Raw genomic sequence first — 19,987 nt, 5'->3', positions numbered from 1 at the left:
TGCCCATGTTTTCTGTTCTCAGTGTTTAGACTAGATTTGGCTTATTTCCACTTACTCTGAGTGTTGAACAGACTTGTGATTGCCTTCAATCAGAATAAATAAGGAGATTACTGTGGCACAACAAATAAATTATGGGCTAAGTCTTGTCATAATAATAGTTTTCATTTTTATAACAGATTGGTTTGGGAGATCTTGAAGAATTTGCAAATATGGTTTCCTCTGTTTTGCTGATAGGAAAACAGTCTCTGGCGCTAGTTGAGGATTACAAATCTCAGGGACTCCAGCCTAAAAAGGAGAACACACATTTTAGAAATTTGGACTCGGTTCATTAGAGCAGGATAATAAAAACATGACCAGGATCTGCATCCTCCTGCCATTTGGAGGAGGTGGATTTGCTGATTCTGCTAAAGAAATACTTGGCAAGGAATTTATTGTTTCCTGCTTCAAGACTTCGAAAGGATTTAGAAAATGCAGGATGTGAATCCTAAAAAATAATAGCAGAGGGTCGTATGCTAACTGCCATCTCTAAGGATTATCTGGAAACAGATTTGCCACTTTGAATAGACACTTTTATTTACGGAGTACAATCTATAAATAGGCTCTGCTTGGTTAAATATTCTAATACAATTAGCAAAGTAATGTAATTGGCTGGCTTCAATACACATCAGTTCTATGGGCAGCATAGCTAAAGTTAACAGTCGTGCTGGAGTTGGGACCAGGAGGCTGCACATGAAGCCAGATGTACACACAGAGGGGCTGTAGACCCATCAGGGTTTCCTGGGGGAAATATTCATTAGACTGTGCATCTGGTAGAGTTCTTCAGAAATTGCCTCCTAAAAGATTCTTTGCTAGATGTGTTTTAAAATAGTCTCCCCCTCTACCTCCACCCATTTGAAAAGCAAACATATGTAGGATTGTCTCAGATTAATACATTGCCCCTAAATGAATTGCTCAGACAAAAGGAAAGCTTTGTAAAAGATAGTGATGCCAAGTAACGGAAACCTCCCTCTCTCATTGTTAGAGGGGGGAAAAATGTGTGTGTGTGTGTGTGTGTGTGTGTATTTATATGTATACACACACACAATTATCAAAGATTTAAGACCATCTTTAATTCACCACTATATATATAAGGTCAAAGTTAACATACGTAACTCCCACTGCAATATACCATTTCATATATATACACACACACATATGAAACGGTATATTGCAGTGGGAGTTACATATACACACACACACGCACACACACACACACACATACATATGAAACGGTATATTGCAGTGGGAGTTACGTGTGTTAACTTTGACCATATATATATAGTGGTGAATTAAAGGTGGTCTTAAATCTTTGATAATTTTTTCATCGATAATGGATACTTAAATATTTCTATAACTTCTCTGACCTGGCCATTTTCTAGTCTTTCTCCCATTTCTATGATTGTTCCTTCTTAAGCCCTTCCTTCTTCACATCAGGTCCTTTTTTCTTTTTAGATGATCCCCTTCATATTTATGGTAGAATTTGCTCTTTGGGCTTCGAAATCCTTATATCCAATGACCTATTGGCTATCTCTACCTTTCCTGTGTTGGAACTGCCATCTTCCCCTTGTCTATTTTCAATGTCAGTGAGTGAGCATACCCTCAAGTCTCTAAGAAAAACCAGTATCCCAGTTTGATTTTCTCTTTGTCACATCTTCCAAGTTTAATCAACCACCAAAGGTTACTTTTGTGAGTTCATGAAACTCACTCCTGTCTGTCCATTTCTTTCTAGTTGTTCTCCTCCAACCCTAGCATAGGCAGCCATCACCTGATGACTCCTCCTCTTTAACTCTGCCTTCTGTATTGACCAACCCATTTTCTGTATACCAGTGGGAATAATCTTCCTAAAATACAAATCTGAACATGAAATTCCCCTTTGCAAACTATCTTCAATGACACCTTGCTCTTTTTGGATGTAGGGTTTTTCATTTGTGTTTTCTGCTTTTTAGAGCTCTTCTTCCCCTGCCCACCTTTTAGTGGCTATACATCACATAGGTGGCATTCATATTCCTTTTCTAAACCATGATGCGAAAACACCCACTTTCAGTTAAGGTTGTGATAAATGGCAAAGGGCTCGGTCACCTTTCTTCATGGACTTCTTTTCTGTGACATACTGGGCCAACCTCAAGCTGCACCACATTTAAAATGAGCTCAAGATCATTTGAACTTTGACAAAACATCTCTTAAGAGTCCTGCTTGCTAACTTTACAGTGCCATTTATTTTGATTAAATACCCCTTTTGAACCTACAACCTTCTGTTATTTCTATGAGACAGCTCCTGACTATTTTTTGGTGAATGATAGCGGCATGTGTCACATTAAATTTTTCTCTGCCTTGGTGCTCTTTCCAAACTAAACCCAATCTGTTCTTGGAGTTTACCTGTCTATGGACATATGAAGACATACGGGGACCCTGTGATGATCTGAATCCATTCCCTTTTGTATTCATTAACATTAGGTAGGAATGTTGGGATTCTTATTTAGAATGAGAAACTCCAAATGGTAACTATTTTTGGAGTGTCATCCGATCTTTAAAAGACAAATTGTATGTTTATTTTTTCTCAGATTGGTATGGCTCCAGTTCAGAATGTGAGGTGGCAAGCTAAAATATATCCTTAAGACCGACTTTTTGTTTACACTTGAAACTCAGGGTCTTAAATCAATGTTTTTAAACAATTCTAGTTACACTCCAGTGCAATAGCAAACCCCAAGGAAAATCTCAAAACAACTCAGCATACACTTATTGATTTACAAATTGAGTAGCTGATCTTATAAACAATGCATAGAGCTATAGTCTGACTCAGATATCTTTAAGCTTTAACTTTTGCTTTTCATAGCTACATATAGTAATACTTTGCTAATTTGAAAAGCTAAAAAGAAAGTGTTTTAGAACTATTGGAACTAGAAAATACAAAAATGAGAAAATTAAAAGTTTACATATTCCTTATATATTCAGAATAAGGTCTGTTAACTTTCTGCAGGGCTTCCTTTAGTTATAGTTTTCTCTGCCTAATAAATAGCTGTTGAATGAATGGAGAAATGTATGTAAATAAGAATAATTATACTTCCTCATGTCTTAAAGTAGCCCCATAATATATTAACTAAAGCATACTGTCTGTTATGTAAATGATCATTTCTTTGGATATAATAATTTCCCTATTATTAGGCATCCACATAATTCCTTGATGTAAATAAATGCAGATACATTATACTTTGGGTTTGTATTTTGGCTGCATTTGCTCATAAGCAAATACATATTTCTAAATATTTCATATTTAGACAAATACATATTTCTTTAAAATTTTTGATAAATATGGTCAAAGTGCTTTTCAGAAAGATTGTGTTTAATGCATACTTCTAGTAAAACTGGCTGAGAATATCTGTTGCACAGTACCTTATTATACTAAGCCCTGTTTTTCTTTTTAAGATTTTATTTATTCATTTGAGAGACTGCACAAGCAGGAGGAGCAGCAGAGGCAGAGAGAGAAGCAGGCTCCCTGCTTAGCAGGGAACCTGATGTGGGGTTCAGTTCTAGGACCCTGGGATCATGACCTGAGCCAAAGGCAGACACTTAACTGACTGAGCCACCTATTATTTCAAAATGTGAGTTCTGTGGGAAAATAATTTTGTATTACTTGGATTTAATTTTTTTTTTCTTTCTTTGGAGTAGTATGGCTTAGCAGTTTTCATTTTAGCAGCACTTCAACTTTCATGGGTTTTCTGTGTGAATCTATTTTTTTTTTAATATTTTATTTATTTATTTGACAGAGACAGATCACAAGTAGGCAGAGAGGCAGGCAGAGAGAGAGAGGAGGAAGCAGGCTCCCTGCTGAGCAGAGAGCCCGATGCGGGACTCGATCCCAGGACCCTGAGATCATGACCTGAGCCGAAGGCAGAGGCTTTAACCCACTGAGCCACCCAGGTGCCCCTGTGTGAATCTATTGACAAGATTTTTTCCCCCTAACATTTATTGAGCACCAGGCACCATTCAGAGTGTTTCAAATTTATTGATTTGCTTGATCCTCATAACACCTCTCTAAGTGATGTGATACTCCTGTAATCCCCCATTTTACAAATGAAGGAATACAGCGCTGGGATGATTTCTGATGTTGCCTAATAATTCTTGTCTTAGTACATTTTATAATCACTTTACATATTGAAAACATTAGCCAGGTAGACAAATGTGTGGCAAATGTGTGGCAAATTATTTTTCAGGTTTGTCAATAAATTTTATCTTGTAAGTTCAGTCATTATACTGTTAATGGAAAGGTTAAGTGTGTGGGGTTACTGATTTATATATTATCCCTGTGTTTTATGTTTTTGTGTATTTATTTGCTTCTTTTGTTAATTTATAACTCCTGTGGATTTGTAAACACTGTGTTACATGAAGTGAGAATCTCCCTTCATTTTCCTTCCATAATCAGTAGGTTTTCCACCTATTTTCAATATATCTGTGAAGTATTCTGAGTACATGTACCTAGATATGCATTTATGTGTACACATACAGAAATCTTTCTCAAATACTATTTTATTTAATTGTTTTGTCACATGATACTTGCTTCTAAATCATATTGTACTGTTATTGTTTTCCTTAGTTCAGTTTAAAAAAGGATTTTATCATTTTATGTTAATAAAAAATTTTTTAAAAACCCTAAAAAATAAAAATAAAAAAGGATTTTATTACATGAGATGACATAATCCCTGTTAATTTTCCTTTGAAATAGTTTACTCTGTTTCATGATACTACACACACACACACAAAATAAAAACCTATTGGGTTTTAATAAAATTTAACATATACATTAAAATAAATTAGACTCTGTTTTTGTTTTACTTTATTGTCATTGAATTTATGATTAAATTTTATGGTATGAAATTACTTTCCAGGAATGTAGAGAAGGAAATATAAACACGTTGGTGAGGAAAAAACAGGTTCTAGTGTTGATAGCTTGACTCCTCATTTTTACGTGGGAACCAGCTGATTTGAGGAAGTTGCCTCCAGTGATTTGAAAGAACTGGAGGGACACCCATGCATTACTGAGCTTCTTGGTAGATGCTTTGCAGTTCTGCATGTAAATACTGTGGAAAGGCAAATGAACATTCTATCTCCTGTAAGCTGATGGGTTTTCTTTATTCTCAGTTACATGGTTAAGTTGGTCAGCCTCCTGTTAAATTTTTATCTTTTTCATTGTCTTCCTCGGTTTTAAGGAGAAAATAGAAGCTCTGTTTGAGAAAGCTTCTCTCAAGAGCTTCCTTCCTTCTGTTAGGATGATGAAAAATTTTATTTTGATGATCATGGATCAGTGATCCCAGGACCCTGGGATCATGACCTGAGCTGAAGGCACATGCCCAATCCACTGAGTGACCCAGGTGCCCCATGATGATGACAAATTTTAAAGCAATACCCAGAACCATGTCCCACTAAACCCTGTGGGTATTCCCATTTAGGGGAAATGTATATACTACTTAAGTAAAAGTAAAAAGTTCATCTTGTAGGCTTCTGCCTCTTCTTAACTCTTTCTGTAGGTAGTTGATATAAAAATATTTCCCTAAAATGAGTCTGGTAAAGACCCTTAGTTTCCATAATCATTCTCAGGAAAAAAGAGTAGAGGATCATTCAGAAGATGATGTTTTCTTCAGTGGTTCTTAAATATGCTATGTTACGTGGGCAAAGTGTATTTCATAGACATTTCACCCTTATAGCCTTATCGATTAATTAATGTATTCCTCTATCATTTTCATCTTCAGTTCAATAAGAAAATCCATTTTTACTTCCTATATCTCATCCATTATCTAGTTTCCAGATATGTTATGCTTTCTTATATAATAACATAAACCTATATTTTATGTTTGACATGTTTATTCTGTTTGAAACTTCTCTCTTAAGTAATTTGAAACAAAATGACCATATAGGATCTGTGTCTTTTATCTACATGGTTTACTCTTTAGTTAGTTAGAGCTCCACCATGCCTCTGTTAGGACTGAGATGAGCCAAGTCAGTGTTTATTTTATGGGCAACATCTAAGCATATGTGAGAATGCATGGAGCCATGAAAGTTTCATATAGCAAATATAATGCTGTAAAGGTAGTATTCTTGGAAACAGCAAGTGGTGGATTTTATGGCATTTTTTCCCCAGATACTGTGCTTTAGCCATTGTCTAAGTAATCCAGTTTTTTCAATGTCTTTCAATGTAATTGAAAGATTTGTTTGGTTAGTGTCCATATGAAAATTATTCTGAACTGTGCCGTTATTTTAACTGCTCCAAGAATATTTCTTAGTGACAGTGTTTAAATAATATACTCTTACAGCTCAGTCAGGTTAGACTATGATCCTATGTAATGTTTTTCATGCAAAAAGAATGAATTATATTTCATTCACTGCTCATTGGACTTGTGTAGATATTGTGCCAGCTTTTTGTACCTACACACTTCACATCACTTTGACCTACTTTATCTTTCATAACTACTGGGAACATAGATGTGATTATAGATACAGAAACTGAAACTCAGAAGGTGAAATCATTACTTGAAGGCCACACAGGTCATAAGCACTAGAACCAACACTGGAACATACACGTCTGAATGTTTTCTTATGCCTAATACAATATATAAATAAACTGTTGGTATCTTCCTAGACTCCCTGAATTGTTTCATTAGGACATGAATATTACTAAATCACCCTCTAAGAAATTTGGTTAAAATTATGTAAAGCCAGAAGACATTTCCACATGTACTGTATTTAACCCAGTTTTATTTTTGCATTTTCTAATATACCTAATAAAAGCACAGATGCCATGAATGCAGTGGGAGTTACATATGTTAACTTTGAGCAGTTTCTCTGAAACACCCTCTACAATGATAGGGACTGAACATAATACAATGCTAGCAGAGCAAGCCACATTTTGGCATTGACTGTATGATGTGGTTGTTGTATAGCAGGGTATTTCTGGTCTGAGACTAGTAATAAAAGAAGTCCTTTGGTCACAAAATGAGAAGAGAATTTGAACTCATGCAATCTATATTATTGAGGTGGTTAGTGTTTATAATAATATTAACCTAACCCTGTAGAAAATAACACCTGCAGTGAGCTGTGATTGTTTGAGATATCACCAGTTATAAAGTTAAGGAAAACATGTTTTGAATGGTTTACTCTATTTGCTTGTTTGTTTTACAAATTAGAGTAGAATGTAGGGTACTCTGATAACCTTTATTCTTCATTTCATTTAACAACAGTCTTGAATGACAGAGAAGGTATAGGTGAAATGCAAGACAGATACCTACTGTGAATACAGATACTGTGTGTGATTATGTGTATATGTACCTGTAAATGTTTGGTGGTAGTGATAAAAGTTAAAGAAGTCTAAATTTCTTATACTCTTCAGCATAAGAGAGAGAAATTGACTTTAGGTTTGTTAAGTCATGTACACAGGTTCAAAAAAGGATATGATACAGAACTTCTAAACCAGTAGAGGGGAAAAAGATAATAAAGAAAGTTCAGCCAATAGAACAAAGTGCAGGAAATTAGAGAAGAGCATCAAAGAACAAGCAGGGTAAGAAGAAAGCACAAGAAGTTGATAGAAATAAATCCAAATATTTTAGTAATCAACATCATCCATCATGCTAGGATAGAAAACAAGTTGAAAATTGCTGATATAGATGATATTCTGTATCCAAGGTCTTGGTAGAAAACCTGAAATACTGGAAACTCACAGAATCCTTCTGATCACAGTGTAATGGCTAATCAAGTGTTTGACCTCAGAGAACTCTAGGTAAAATTTCTCATATGTTGAGCATTGGTTAGACTTCCATATTAGCTACACTAAAATGACTTGCACCTCAGTTTAATGAGTCTTTCCAAATCATTTCCTCTTGCAGTACTCTGTTATTTTCCTACTATAATTTGTAACTATATAATATAATTTTCTATATTAGTTTAATAGCTCTCTTTATAACTAATCAGTATGCCTGCCAAAACAGAGACTACTCTCTTTTGATCTCTAGTATTTTCAGTGTCTGACATATCACCTGAAACAAATTGAATATTGATACATAATTAATGAATGAGTAAATGAATGCCATTGACTCATTGAGATCATCTTTACCCTACAAGATAACAAAAAGTAAGCCATCCATATACATTATCATAGTAGTATGCCTTTAGAATGCCCATTTTTTTTTAAAGATTTTATTTATTTATGAGAGAGAGAGCATGAGAGCCTGAGAGCATGAGCAGGGGTAAGGGCAGAGGGAGAGGAAGAAGCAGACTCCCCACTAAGCAGGGACCCTGACACAAGACTTGATCCCAGAGTGCTGGGATCATGACCTGAGCTGAAGGCAGATGCTTAACTGATTGAGCCAGCCACCCAGGTGCCCCTGTATACCATTACACTGTAATACCATTACCTTGTAATACCATTACAAAAACTGTATAGCTCTTTGTAACTGAAGAGTAGTTGTTCTGAAAATATATGTGGGCGATTGTGATGAGGGATTTTTAGCAGATTTATTGTCATTCTGATTTTTCAAGTATCACATGTGGCATTTTAAACCATTAATTAATTTATTTTAAATTTATTATTAAAGAATAATGATATGCAATGTTATATTAGTTTCAGGTGTACAATATATTGATTTAACAATTCTATGCATGACTCAAAGCTCACTGTTATAAGTGTAGTCATCAGTTGTCACCATACAGTGTTACTACAATATTATTGATTATATTTCCTATGCTATATTTTTCATCTCTAACTGGAAGTCTGAATCTTATCAATCTATTTTGCCCATCCCCCCAGCCAACTCCCCTCTGGAAAACATCAGTTCCTTGAATTCATGAGCCTGGTGTTTTGTTTTGGATTCCACCTATAAGTTAAATAATATGGCACTTGTCTTTTTCTGATTTATTTTACTTATGATTTCCTGATATGTCCTAGGTCCATCCATGTTGTCACAAATGGGAAGATCTCATTTTTTTAATAGCTGAGTAATATTCCATTGTGTGTATTTGTGTGTGTGTGTATTTGTGTGTGTGTGGGGGGGTAATATTATTATTGTATATATCTAGTTGTAGCCCTGATCTGTCCATGAAGGATGTGAGGTTAGAACCACCTACTCTGCTGTCTTCTCTGAGACTTCTCCATGTGTGGCATGTTTAACACATTTTATCAAATCAAATAGACTTTGTATATATTTTAAGAGCCATGCACAACAAGGACTTGTTTTGCTGACATGGAATTCTCAGTTAATGTACAACAGCCGTGGAAGTTGAAATTCGTCAGTGTTCTTATTTGGCTGTGAGTTAGCCTCCTAGCAATTAATAATTTGTAATTACTTATTTATAGTGTTTATATTTGTTTAACATCTGTACTTCCTTAAGGCAAGGATGATTATCCACATAGATAGAGATATTTTGTTGTACTCTATCAGGATTATTAATTGTCTAGGCATTATATAATCTCTTAGAAATGGAGTCATAGAGACTGTCCATTTGTAATGACCTTACCATTATTTGGAAATGTTCTAGGGTAGCATTAAATATCATTGTACATTCCAGGAGTATTTTTATTCTCCCTGAAGGTGTTGATACGGGTTTACATGAAAAATTCTTTTTAGTTCAGCGTGGAAAAACACTAGAAAAGCATATATATCTATGAATCCAACTGAAAGAAAGTTTTCCAAAAATAAACACTATCATAAAATTAGAATTTCAGAATTCACAGCTATTCTTTTTTTTTTTTTTTTTTTTTTTTTTTAATATTTTATTTATTTATTTGACAGAGAGAAATCACAAGTAGTCGGAGAGGCAGGCAGAGAGAGAGAGAGAGAGGGAAGCAGGCTCCCTGCTGAGCAGAGAGCCCGATGCGGGACTCGATCCCAGGACCCTGAGATCATGACCTGAGCTGAAGGCAGCGGCTTAACCCACTGAGCCACCCAGGCGCCCTCACAGCTATTCTTTTGTTCCACGTTGTTTTTCACTGATTCTATAGTGCTTTTATACAACAATAAATATGACTAGATGGTAAAATGACTAAATCAAACTTTATTTATGTATTGAATATATTCTAAAAGACACATTGTACCAAAATTAAATAGGAAAGGATTGAATCACAAATTTTTTAAAACTTCAACACACTGAGTCATACATAAAGAAAATGTTACCTCTTCCTTCTTTTTGAAAAAACATTTCAATTCCAGTGCAGTTAATATACAGTATTGTATTTGTTTCAGGTGTGCAGTATAGTGATTCAAAAATTGCATATTATTACTGAGGGCTCATCAAGATATGTGTACTCTTAATCCTCTTCACCAATTTCACCCATCCCCACCATCTTGCCTCTGGTAACCTTCATTTTGTTCTCTATAATTAAGAGTCTTTTTCTTGATTTTTCTCTTTTTTTCCCCCCTTGGATTGTTTGTTTTCTTTCTTAAAGTCCACTTAGTAATGAAATGGTATTCGGGTTTCTCGGACCGACTTATTTCACTTAACATTATGCTCTTTGGATCCAGCCACATAGTTGCAAATAGCAAGATTTCATTCTTTTTTCCAGCTGAATATTATTCCGTTGTGCGTGTGTGTGTGTGTGTGTGTGTGTGTGTGTGTGTATACACACACATGAAGATATGAGATATATATATATCGCACATCTTCATCCATTCATCTGTTAATGGACTTTTAGGCTGCTTCCATAACTTGCCTATTTTAAATAAAGCTGCAGTAAAAAAATAGGGGTGCATATAACCCTTGGAATTAGGGTTTGGAACAGATTCCCACTGGTGGGATGACTGGAGCACAGTGTAGTTTTATTTTTAATTTTCTGAGGAATCTCTGTGCCATATTCCAGAGTGGCTGCACCAGTTTGCATTTTCACCAACAGTGTGTGAGAGTTCCTTTTTCTCCCCATCTTCACCAGTGCTTCCTTCTTGAGCTTTTTATTTCAGCCATTTTGACCTTTGTGATGTGATACCTCATTGTGGTTTTGGTTTGCATTTCCCTGATGATTAGTGAGGTAACTTTCCATGTGTCTCTTAGTCATTCTTAGAGAAATGTCTGTTCATGTCCCTCTGTCCATTCTTTTAAGATTTATCAGCAGGTACATGGATACATAAATTGTGGTATGGCCATACAATAAGGAAAACAATTAATGCACATTATAGCATGAAAACAATACATATGGTATGATTCTATTTATACAAAAACTATGACTGTAAACTAATCTATAGTTAGAGTAAACAGGGGCATGGGAGAGGGGCTGAGATTCAATTTACAGAGGTCCGAGATGAAATTTTGGGGGATGATGGCTCATTATCTTGATTGTAGTGATAGTTTCAAACTTATATTCAGATGTCAAAACATACTAATTTCTATCCTTTCAAATATGTGCAATTTATTGTGTTTCAGTTTTATCTAAACTATCTTTCTTAATATGTTTCTTTTTTTCTTAACATGTTTCTTAATAAAATGCTTTTCTTGACATCTTCTAATTAAATATTAAATCAGGAAGCTTTATTTCAATCCACTCACATTCAGAGTTGACATAATCTAGGATTTTTAGATCCAGTATATTGCTGTTGAACTGTTAGTTTGCCTTCAATTTTTAATGCTCTTTCAACAAATATTTAGGCTGAATATTTTAACTTCTTACAATACTTAGGATTAAATCATTATTTCATAAATTCTCCATTTTTGAGCATTGTTATTATTCACTTGTTACCTTCCTGGATTATAACTTTAAAATATTCAAACATACTGGTAAAGTATTTCCTGAAACATTCTAGAATCATACATTTGTCTTAGATGAAACATTCTAGAGTAAAACATTTGGGGCACACACTTTTCCTTTCAGACATCTATGAAATATCCCCATTATTTTCTGATATGGAAAAGAAAAAAACTTTTAAGGATAATCAGAGTATTGAACACTTATAGGTAATATTTTCCTCATGTAGATTCATGCAATAACTTTTTCCTTTATTAAAAATATTAATCATGAGGGGTACATCGGTGGTTCAGTTGGTTGAATGTCTGACTCTTGGTTTCAGCTCAGGTCATGATCTCAGGGTCCTGAGATTGAGCCCTGTGTCCAGCTCCACACTCAGTGTGGAGTCTGCTTGAGATTCTCTCTCTCTTCCTCTACCCTTCCCCATACTCACACACATGTGCTCCTTCTTTCTCTCTCTCTTCTCTCCAAAATACATAAGAAAACTTCTAAAAATATTTATCATGAAATGTCTAGATATGGCTTTCTTTCGGTTAATTGTGATATTTAGTGGGCATTTTTATTTCAAGATGTTCCATAGTTTACATGCGATTATTAATTTTTTTGTTTGTTTTATTATTGGTGTCTACTCGGTTATTTTCTCCAGGAGCTACAGTTATCTATTAATTATATCTCTATTTTCTGTCCTCTACTCTGTCATCTTCTCAATTAATACTTTCTTGTTTTAATCTTCCTTTGCCCTTAACACCTTGATTTGATTTCTTAGAGTATCAGTTCTCCTTTTACCACTTCCAAAGCAAAATTAAAATCTGTATCAAAAGTAGGAAATATTCCTTGTATTACCCCATTTTCACCTCTTCCTGAACTTGAGTTAGCTCCTTTTTACCTCACTTTTTTTTAAAGTTTTTATTTAAATTCCTGTTAAGCTATAAGGTAATTAGTTTTAGGTATACAATATAGTGATTCAGTACTTCCATACATCACCCTGTGCTCATCAACACAAGTGCACTCCTTAGTCCCAATCACCTGTTTCATCTGTTCTCCCCATCAACCTTCCTCATGGTGACCATCAGTTTATTTTCTATAGTTAAAAGTCTGTTTCTAGGTTTGCCTCCCTATATCTCTTTTTTTTCTCTTTGTTTGTTTGTTTTGCTTCTTGAATTCCACATATGAATGAAGTCATATGGTATTTGTTTTTCTTTGACTAACCTACTACTCTTAGCATAATATTCTTTAGCTCCATCCATGTTGTTGTAAATGGCAAGATTTCATTATTTTTATGGTTGAGTAATATTCGTTTGTATATATGAACCACTACTTCCTGATTCATCTTTAGTTAGACACTTAGGCTGTTTCCATAATTTGGCTATTGTAGATAATACTGCTATAAACACTGGGTGCATGTATCCCTTTGCATTAATATTTTTGTATTCTTTGGGTAAATTCATAGTAGGGTGATTGTTGGATCATGGGGGGTAGTCCTATTTTTAATATGTTTTACAAAAAGATTTTATGTATTTATTTGAAAGAAAGAAAGTGTGAGAGCATGAACAGTGGGAAGGGTAGAAACAGACTCCCCGCTGAGCAGGAAGCCCGAAGCAGGCCTGGATTCTAAGACCCCAAGAACGTGATCTGAGCTGAGGGCAGACGCTTAACAAACTGAGCCGTCCAGGCACCCTATTTTGAACTTTATGAGTAAAATCCATACTGTTTTTTTTAATTAATTAATTTATTTATTTATTTATTCATTCATTTATTTGAACCTCTGTACAGTTTTCCAGAGTGGCTGAACCAACTTGCATTCCCACCAATAGCGTAAGAGGTTTCCCCTTTCCCTGCAGTCTCACTAATACCTGTTGTTTTGTGTTGTTGATTTTAGCCATTGTCATGGCTGTGCGGTGATATCTCATTGTAGTTTTGATTTGTGTTTCCCTGATAATAAGTGAGGTTAAGCATCTTTTTTTTTTTTTTAAAGATTTTATTTATTTATCCGACAGAGAGAAATCACAAGTACACTGAGAGGCAGGCAGAGAGAGAGAGAGAGAGAAGGAAGCAGGCTCCCCGCTGAGCAGAGAGCCCGATGCGGGACTCGATCCCAGGACCCTGAGATCACGACCCAAGCAGAAAGCAGCGGCTTAACCCACTGAACCACCCAGGCGCCCCAAGGTTAAGCATCTTTTCATGTGTGTGTTGACCATCTGTATGTCTTCTTTGGAAAAATGTCTATCCATGTCGTCTGCCCATTTTTAACTCTATTATTCACGTATGGCTTATGGAGTTTTATAAGTTCTTTATATATTTTGGATACTAACCCTTAATCAGCTAGGTTATTTGCAAATATCTTATATTCACTAGGGTGTCTTTTAGTTTTGCTGATTGTTTCCTTTGCTATGTAGAAGCTACCTCCTCCTCCTTGATGAGAAAACAAAACAGAACAAAAGAACACAAAACAAAAAAGGCCTCAGGTTTATGTTTATAAACATGGGTCCCAATTCAAAGTTGTTGGCATTGAAATACATAACAGCTAATTAGATCCAGTAACATCAACAGAATGACAAAGTAGTTAGCCCCCAGGCCATCCTTACACCCACAGACACTAATTAAGCAGACAAAATCCCTTTGAGAAATCTGGAAAGCAAATGAAGGAGTGTTACACTCTGGAAATACACAAATTCAGACTTACTGAAGCTAGTAAGGAGCTGTAGGCACTCTTAGCAGTCACTTACCGAGGTAAATGCCACAGGATCAGAAGGAGACCTTGTGGCTCCTAGTTTCTCCCAGAGGAGGGTTAGCATTGCTTTGCATCTCTGGTTCCCCAGCTTTTCCAAGTGGGGCTCTGCAGAGGACTGATGTCAGTTCTGCCGGTCTTGGCACTTGATGGGTCCTTTACAATGTAGCCTCTTAGGGGAGAACACAGATAATAGGTTGGGCTGGAAGATTCCATAACTTCCCTTCATGTCTCACCGTAGAGTGAGCTAACAAAAATGGGACTAAAGACATATAAAGAACATTTCAACCTAAAGCCACAGATTATTCATTCTTCTGAAGTGCACATGATTCTTCCTCTGGGGAAGATCACCTGTTACTTCACAAAACAAATCTCAATGAATTTAAGATTAAAGTTATAACATCTGTCTTTTTTGACCACAATGGAATAAAATAACAAATCAAGAGCAAAAGGAAATCTGGAAAATTCACAAAAATGTGTAAATGAGACAATATATTCTTGAACAGTTATTGGGTCAAAGGAAAAAAAATTATTAAAAAGGAAATTGCAAAATACCTGAAGACAAATGAAAATGAATAAAGATACTACAACTTACTGGATGCAGCAAAATCAGTATACAGAGGGACATTCAAAGTGACAAATGAGTACTTTAAAGAAGAAAGATCTCAGGGGTGCCTGGGTGGCTCAGTCATTAAGCGTCTGCCTTCAGCTCAAGTCAGGATCCCAAGTCAGGCTCCCTACTCAGCGGGAAGCCTGTTACTCCCTCTCCCACTCCCCCTGCTTATGTTCCCTCTCTAGCTGTCTCTCTCTATCTCTGTGTGTCAAATAAATAAATAAAATCTTTAAAAAAAATAAAGAAGACCAATCTCAAATAAACAGCCTAACTTTACACTTGAACAAGGTAGAAAAGGATTAATAAACCAAGCCCAAAGTTAGTGGAAGGGAGAAAATAAAAATAAGGGCAAAAGTAAATGAAATAGAAAATAGAAAAACAACAGAAAAAATCAAATTATTTTTTTGAAAAGACAAGACGGACAAACCATAGCCTAAACTAGGTGACATGAAGAGAAGACTTAAATAAATCAGAAATTAAAGAACATTACAACTGATAACGCAGAAATCAGAAGGTTTATAAGAAGTTATAGGCTAAGGAACTGTTTTGGCTAATCCAGAAAAAAATGGATAAATTGCTAGAATTATACAGTGTACCAACACAAAGTCATGAAGATAGGGAATGACTAAGTGGATCCATAACTGGTATGGAGATTAAATCACTATTCAAAAAATCTCCCATCAAAGAAAAGCCTAGGACCTTTGTGGTTTCACTACTGAATTCTATTAAACATTCAAAAACATAAAATTGTATGAATCTAGTCAATCCTTCTCAATGCTTGCAAAAAATTCACACTAGTCTAAGTAATCAAGAGTTAATTATCTTTAAAATACTAGTTGATTACCAGGATCATTGGGGGTCCTTTAAAATGTAGATATTACTGAGTCTTTTCCCCAGAAGTTATGGTTTGTTAGTTTCAGGCTGAGGTCTTGCAATAGAATTTGAAAATGTGGTTTGGATAGAGTTTGGTTTTCACTGACTGGGCAGCTCCTTAAGACTTGACCATTCCCAGGAGGATGTGGGCAGGTGCCAGCCCCATGTTAGACTTGACCCTTACCTGTCCTCTTGTGATCTTCACTACACTCTCTACTTAAAGCTGTATTGAGATATGTCTGGATTTACTAAAGAGGGGTCTTCTGGAAAACTCACCTGTGGAATTCCTTATGGGTTTAGGGGTGGCTTCCTGGAGTGTTTCTTAGTCTCACTTGTTGACCACCATAGCAATTGCTCCTGCTGTAGAAAACACCATCTGTTTTTTGTCATAGCTATCTAAAATCAAATGATAGAAAGTTTTCTTCCATATAGAAGTTAAGAATTAACATAATTTTGAGGGTGTTTTTTTTTTTTCCGATGTTGTTCACTAGTAGTAACAAATAGAGAACAAAAGGAATGGAACAAAGTTCACCAAAGCTTTAAGGTCTGAAACTATCTTTTCTTTGAAGTGTAACTGCTAAAGCAATCTTTTTTCCTCACTTTTAACTTCTCTTAAAAGTTAAGAGACAGCCAAGCAAGCCTTCTAGCTACATTTTTATTCCTTGGATTAATATATCAGTACTTTCTCACCTTTTAAATATTCTTTTATATCACTTGTCATTGATTTCACCCTAGTTCACCTAGATGGGGTCAGGTACACCTAGCACTGTGGGCACTTGGCTACACCAAGAAAACAAGACAGTTTATCTTAGCAAAAAGTACAAAAATGGAAAATTTACTATTGTTTTTCTTTCATGGTCCCATAACATGGGAGGCCTCAGATTAAATGGCAATCACTTGGGGCGCTTGGTTGGCTCAGCGGGTTAAAGCCTCTGCCTTCGGCCCAGGTCATGGTCCTGGGGTCCTGGGATCGAGCCCCGCTTCGGGCTCTCTGCTCAGTGCAGAGCCTGCTTCTCTCTCTCTCTCTTTCTGCCTGCCTCTCTGCCTGCTTGTGTTCTTTGTCAAATAAATAAATAAAAAATCTTTAAAAAAAAAAATGGCAATCACTTCCCAGTGATCATGGCCCTCATACAGTAGAAGCATCTGGCCCAGTGCTACTGGAGTCCACCAGCATAGTGCAGGTTTGTTGGAGATGATTCCTAGATCCTAGCTTTTCTCTCTCCTACCTTTTCCAATGATCACTGTCAAACCTCTTCTTCTCTATTAACATTCCATTTTGGTTATGGATACATCCGAGGCTGGATGAAGTAATGCTAAAAACTATTCCCATAGACATAGTGCTTTACACACAAAGAACTTTCACGGTAGGCTGGTTTCTGATTTTTGTTAGACTTTAGATGTATTAATTATTGTGTTTAAATAAGGCAACCAATTTTATATACATAGCCTTAAGAGCTGTGTTTTTGTAACGTTTTCTTTCTCTAAGACCTTTTGAATTTTGGAAGAGGAATTAAAGGAGAGTGGTGGGAAGATGCTCTAAAGAAAATGTCTACACGACAATCTGGCCACCAGTTGTGAGAATTGGGCATCTCCCAATGAGATGTTCCTTAGTAGATAGGAAAAAAAAAAATATCTATCTATCTATCTATCTATATATATATATATATATGCACATATGCTGGCTAACTGAACATAATAAAAAATGAAATAAAAAATAGAAAAAGAAAACAAAAGGAATATGAAAGTATTTCCAAAGAAACATGTGCTTCACCAACAGAAGAATTTTCCATGTATTAAAATTTTAAAGAAGTGTTTAGAAGGGCAACATTTTAATTGTCATTGTTTTGCATTTTGTTTTAGTACATCTCAAATAGTGTGATTTATGAGATACAATACATTCCTACAAGACAGTGACATTCACACAATACTTTATGAATTCCTGTTCTAATTGTCTGGTACACAATCCATCTCTATGTGTAGTAATTTTTGTGTGGTGTGAAGAATTGTAGAAGTATCACCCTTTGTATCTCAAAGCCTTGCTGGTGCCTCTCACCTTTGTGCTTCATTTGCAACCTCTTACCAGCAGAGTGATTCCATGTACAACAGCTCCCTTTTGGTTTTTTGTTCTTTGCTTTATTTTGTTTTAAATTTTGGAGTGATGAACATGTTGTTGCTTACAGTAGTGTCCTATCACCTCCTCAGTGACTCAGCAATACTGTGCAATATGGGAGCACTGTGGCATTTTTTTATTCTGCTTACATGTTGAGACATACAATTATTATTATTATTATTATTATTATTATTATTATTATTGAGAGAGATTGCATTATTCCAGATCAAGTCCTCAAATACTTTTAAAATGCTACCACTGTTGATACTTAGGAGAAGTAAGAAGACAGCCGTGAGGTCTAATCTTCAAGAGAACCTCTTGTCTCCTTGCATGATTTCTCTTTTGGGCAGAATGCATTTATGACATTCCTTTAAGATTAGAATTCAGGAAAATAATCAATAGGATAAGACCTTAGGATTGGAAGTATTGTGAAGTCATTTGATGGTGAGAATTAAGCAGATGTGATGGTGACTGACTTCTTCAAGAAATGAAGCATGACATCAGTGGGTCAAACCAGATCACAGAGCCATAAAGAAAATTGAATTGTTCACTTGTTCTGTACATTTTTGTTCTTGGAGTTGATACTTTTGCTTGCTTTCTTGCTTGTCAGTTTTTTAAAGTAGGCATTGGCTTTTAAAATTCAATTTGTTTTCTTTGTATTTATTACTGTCCTGTTTTGTTTTACTAAGGTGGCAAAATTTCATTACAATATTTAACTGTCTCATCAGTGGAAAGTACTTTGGGATATAAATTCACTTTGGCTGGGAGTTGACTCATCAGTAAAAATGTTTTTGGACAGGGGGTGCCTGGGTAGCTCAGTGGGTTAAGCTCTGCCTTTGGATCAGGTATGATCCTGGGGTCCTGGATCGAGTCCCGCTTCGGACTCTCTGCTCAGCAGGGAGTCTGCTTCCTCCTCTCTCTCTTGCTTGCCTCTCTGCCTACTTGTGATCTCTGTCAAATAAATAAATAAAATCTTTGGGACCCCTGGGTGGCTCAGTTGGTTAAGCAGCTGCCTTTGGCTCATCATGATCCCAGTGTCCTGGGATCGAGTCCCACATCGGGCTCCTTGCTCAGCGGGGAGCCTGCTTCTCCCTCTGTCTCTGTCTGCATGTGCTTGCTCTCTCTCTCTCTCTGACAAATAAATAAAAAAATATTAAAAAAAAAAAAAAGACTTCCAACTTTGGGGCGCCTGGGTGGCTCAGTGGGTTAAAGCCTGTGCCTTCGGCTCAGGTCATGATCCCAGGGTCCTGGGATCGAGCCCTGCATCAGGCTCTCTGCTCCGCGGGGAGCCTGCTTCCTCCTCTCTCTGCCTGCCTCTCTGCTTACTTGTGATCTTTCTCTGTCAAATAAATAAATAAAATCTTGAAAAAAAAATGTTTTTGGACATAAACATGGTTTGGCCGTGATTTGGCTGAAGAATGAATTTTGCATTATTTTAAAAAATTGTTGCCATGAGGTACTAAACTTCTAAAACTCTCAATAAAACATTCAGTTCTGTCCAACTAAGTAGAACGTATGATTCTCAAATAATACATGCCCAACATGTGTGAAAGTTCAAGTTTAGCGTACAGGTAAAAGGCATGACTTACTTTGGAAAAGTGAAATACATTGTTGGTATGCCTGAGTTTATAGGTGCTTAATGACGAGAGGAATAAATATAGGGAATAGCATTCCAAATACAGTATTTATTGATTCTGATTTTTTGTTCAGTTTTCTAAAATTGGGTTGTGATGTTTATTGGTGGTTTATGGGTAATGTCACAATGTCTTCCTTTCTTTCCTTGTTCTTTTAACCACTGGCCACTGACAAGCTGCTTTAAAATTTAGGGTGTCTGTGTTTTTTGACTAGGGTTGTCTTATAGTAGGCTGCATGAAAATGATAGTTCCTTCTATGGGAGGTCAAAAAGTGAGG

The 19,987-nt window shown here is 35.9% G+C and overlaps 2 long non-coding RNA genes across 3 annotated transcripts in view; one reads left to right on the top strand and one right to left on the bottom strand.

Annotated features, from left to right (window-relative positions):
* Nucleotides 1-19,987, top strand: part of LOC116585974 — a 551,498-nt gene that overhangs the window by 426,085 nt on the left and 105,426 nt on the right. The gene's annotated exons all lie outside the window — the stretch shown is intronic.
* On the bottom strand, nucleotides 192-16,351 carry LOC116585975. The gene is made up of 3 exons (XR_004283831.1): nucleotides 16,243-16,351; nucleotides 14,479-14,652; nucleotides 192-285 (listed from the first exon to the last, which is right to left on the bottom strand). It is a non-coding gene; the product is annotated as an uncharacterized LOC116585975 (long non-coding RNA).

Source organism: Mustela erminea, chromosome 3, assembly GCF_009829155.1.
Source record: "Mustela erminea isolate mMusErm1 chromosome 3, mMusErm1.Pri, whole genome shotgun sequence".
Taxonomy (NCBI): domain Eukaryota; kingdom Metazoa; phylum Chordata; class Mammalia; order Carnivora; family Mustelidae; genus Mustela; species Mustela erminea.
This window is presented reverse-complemented; position numbering and strand designations above follow the sequence as displayed.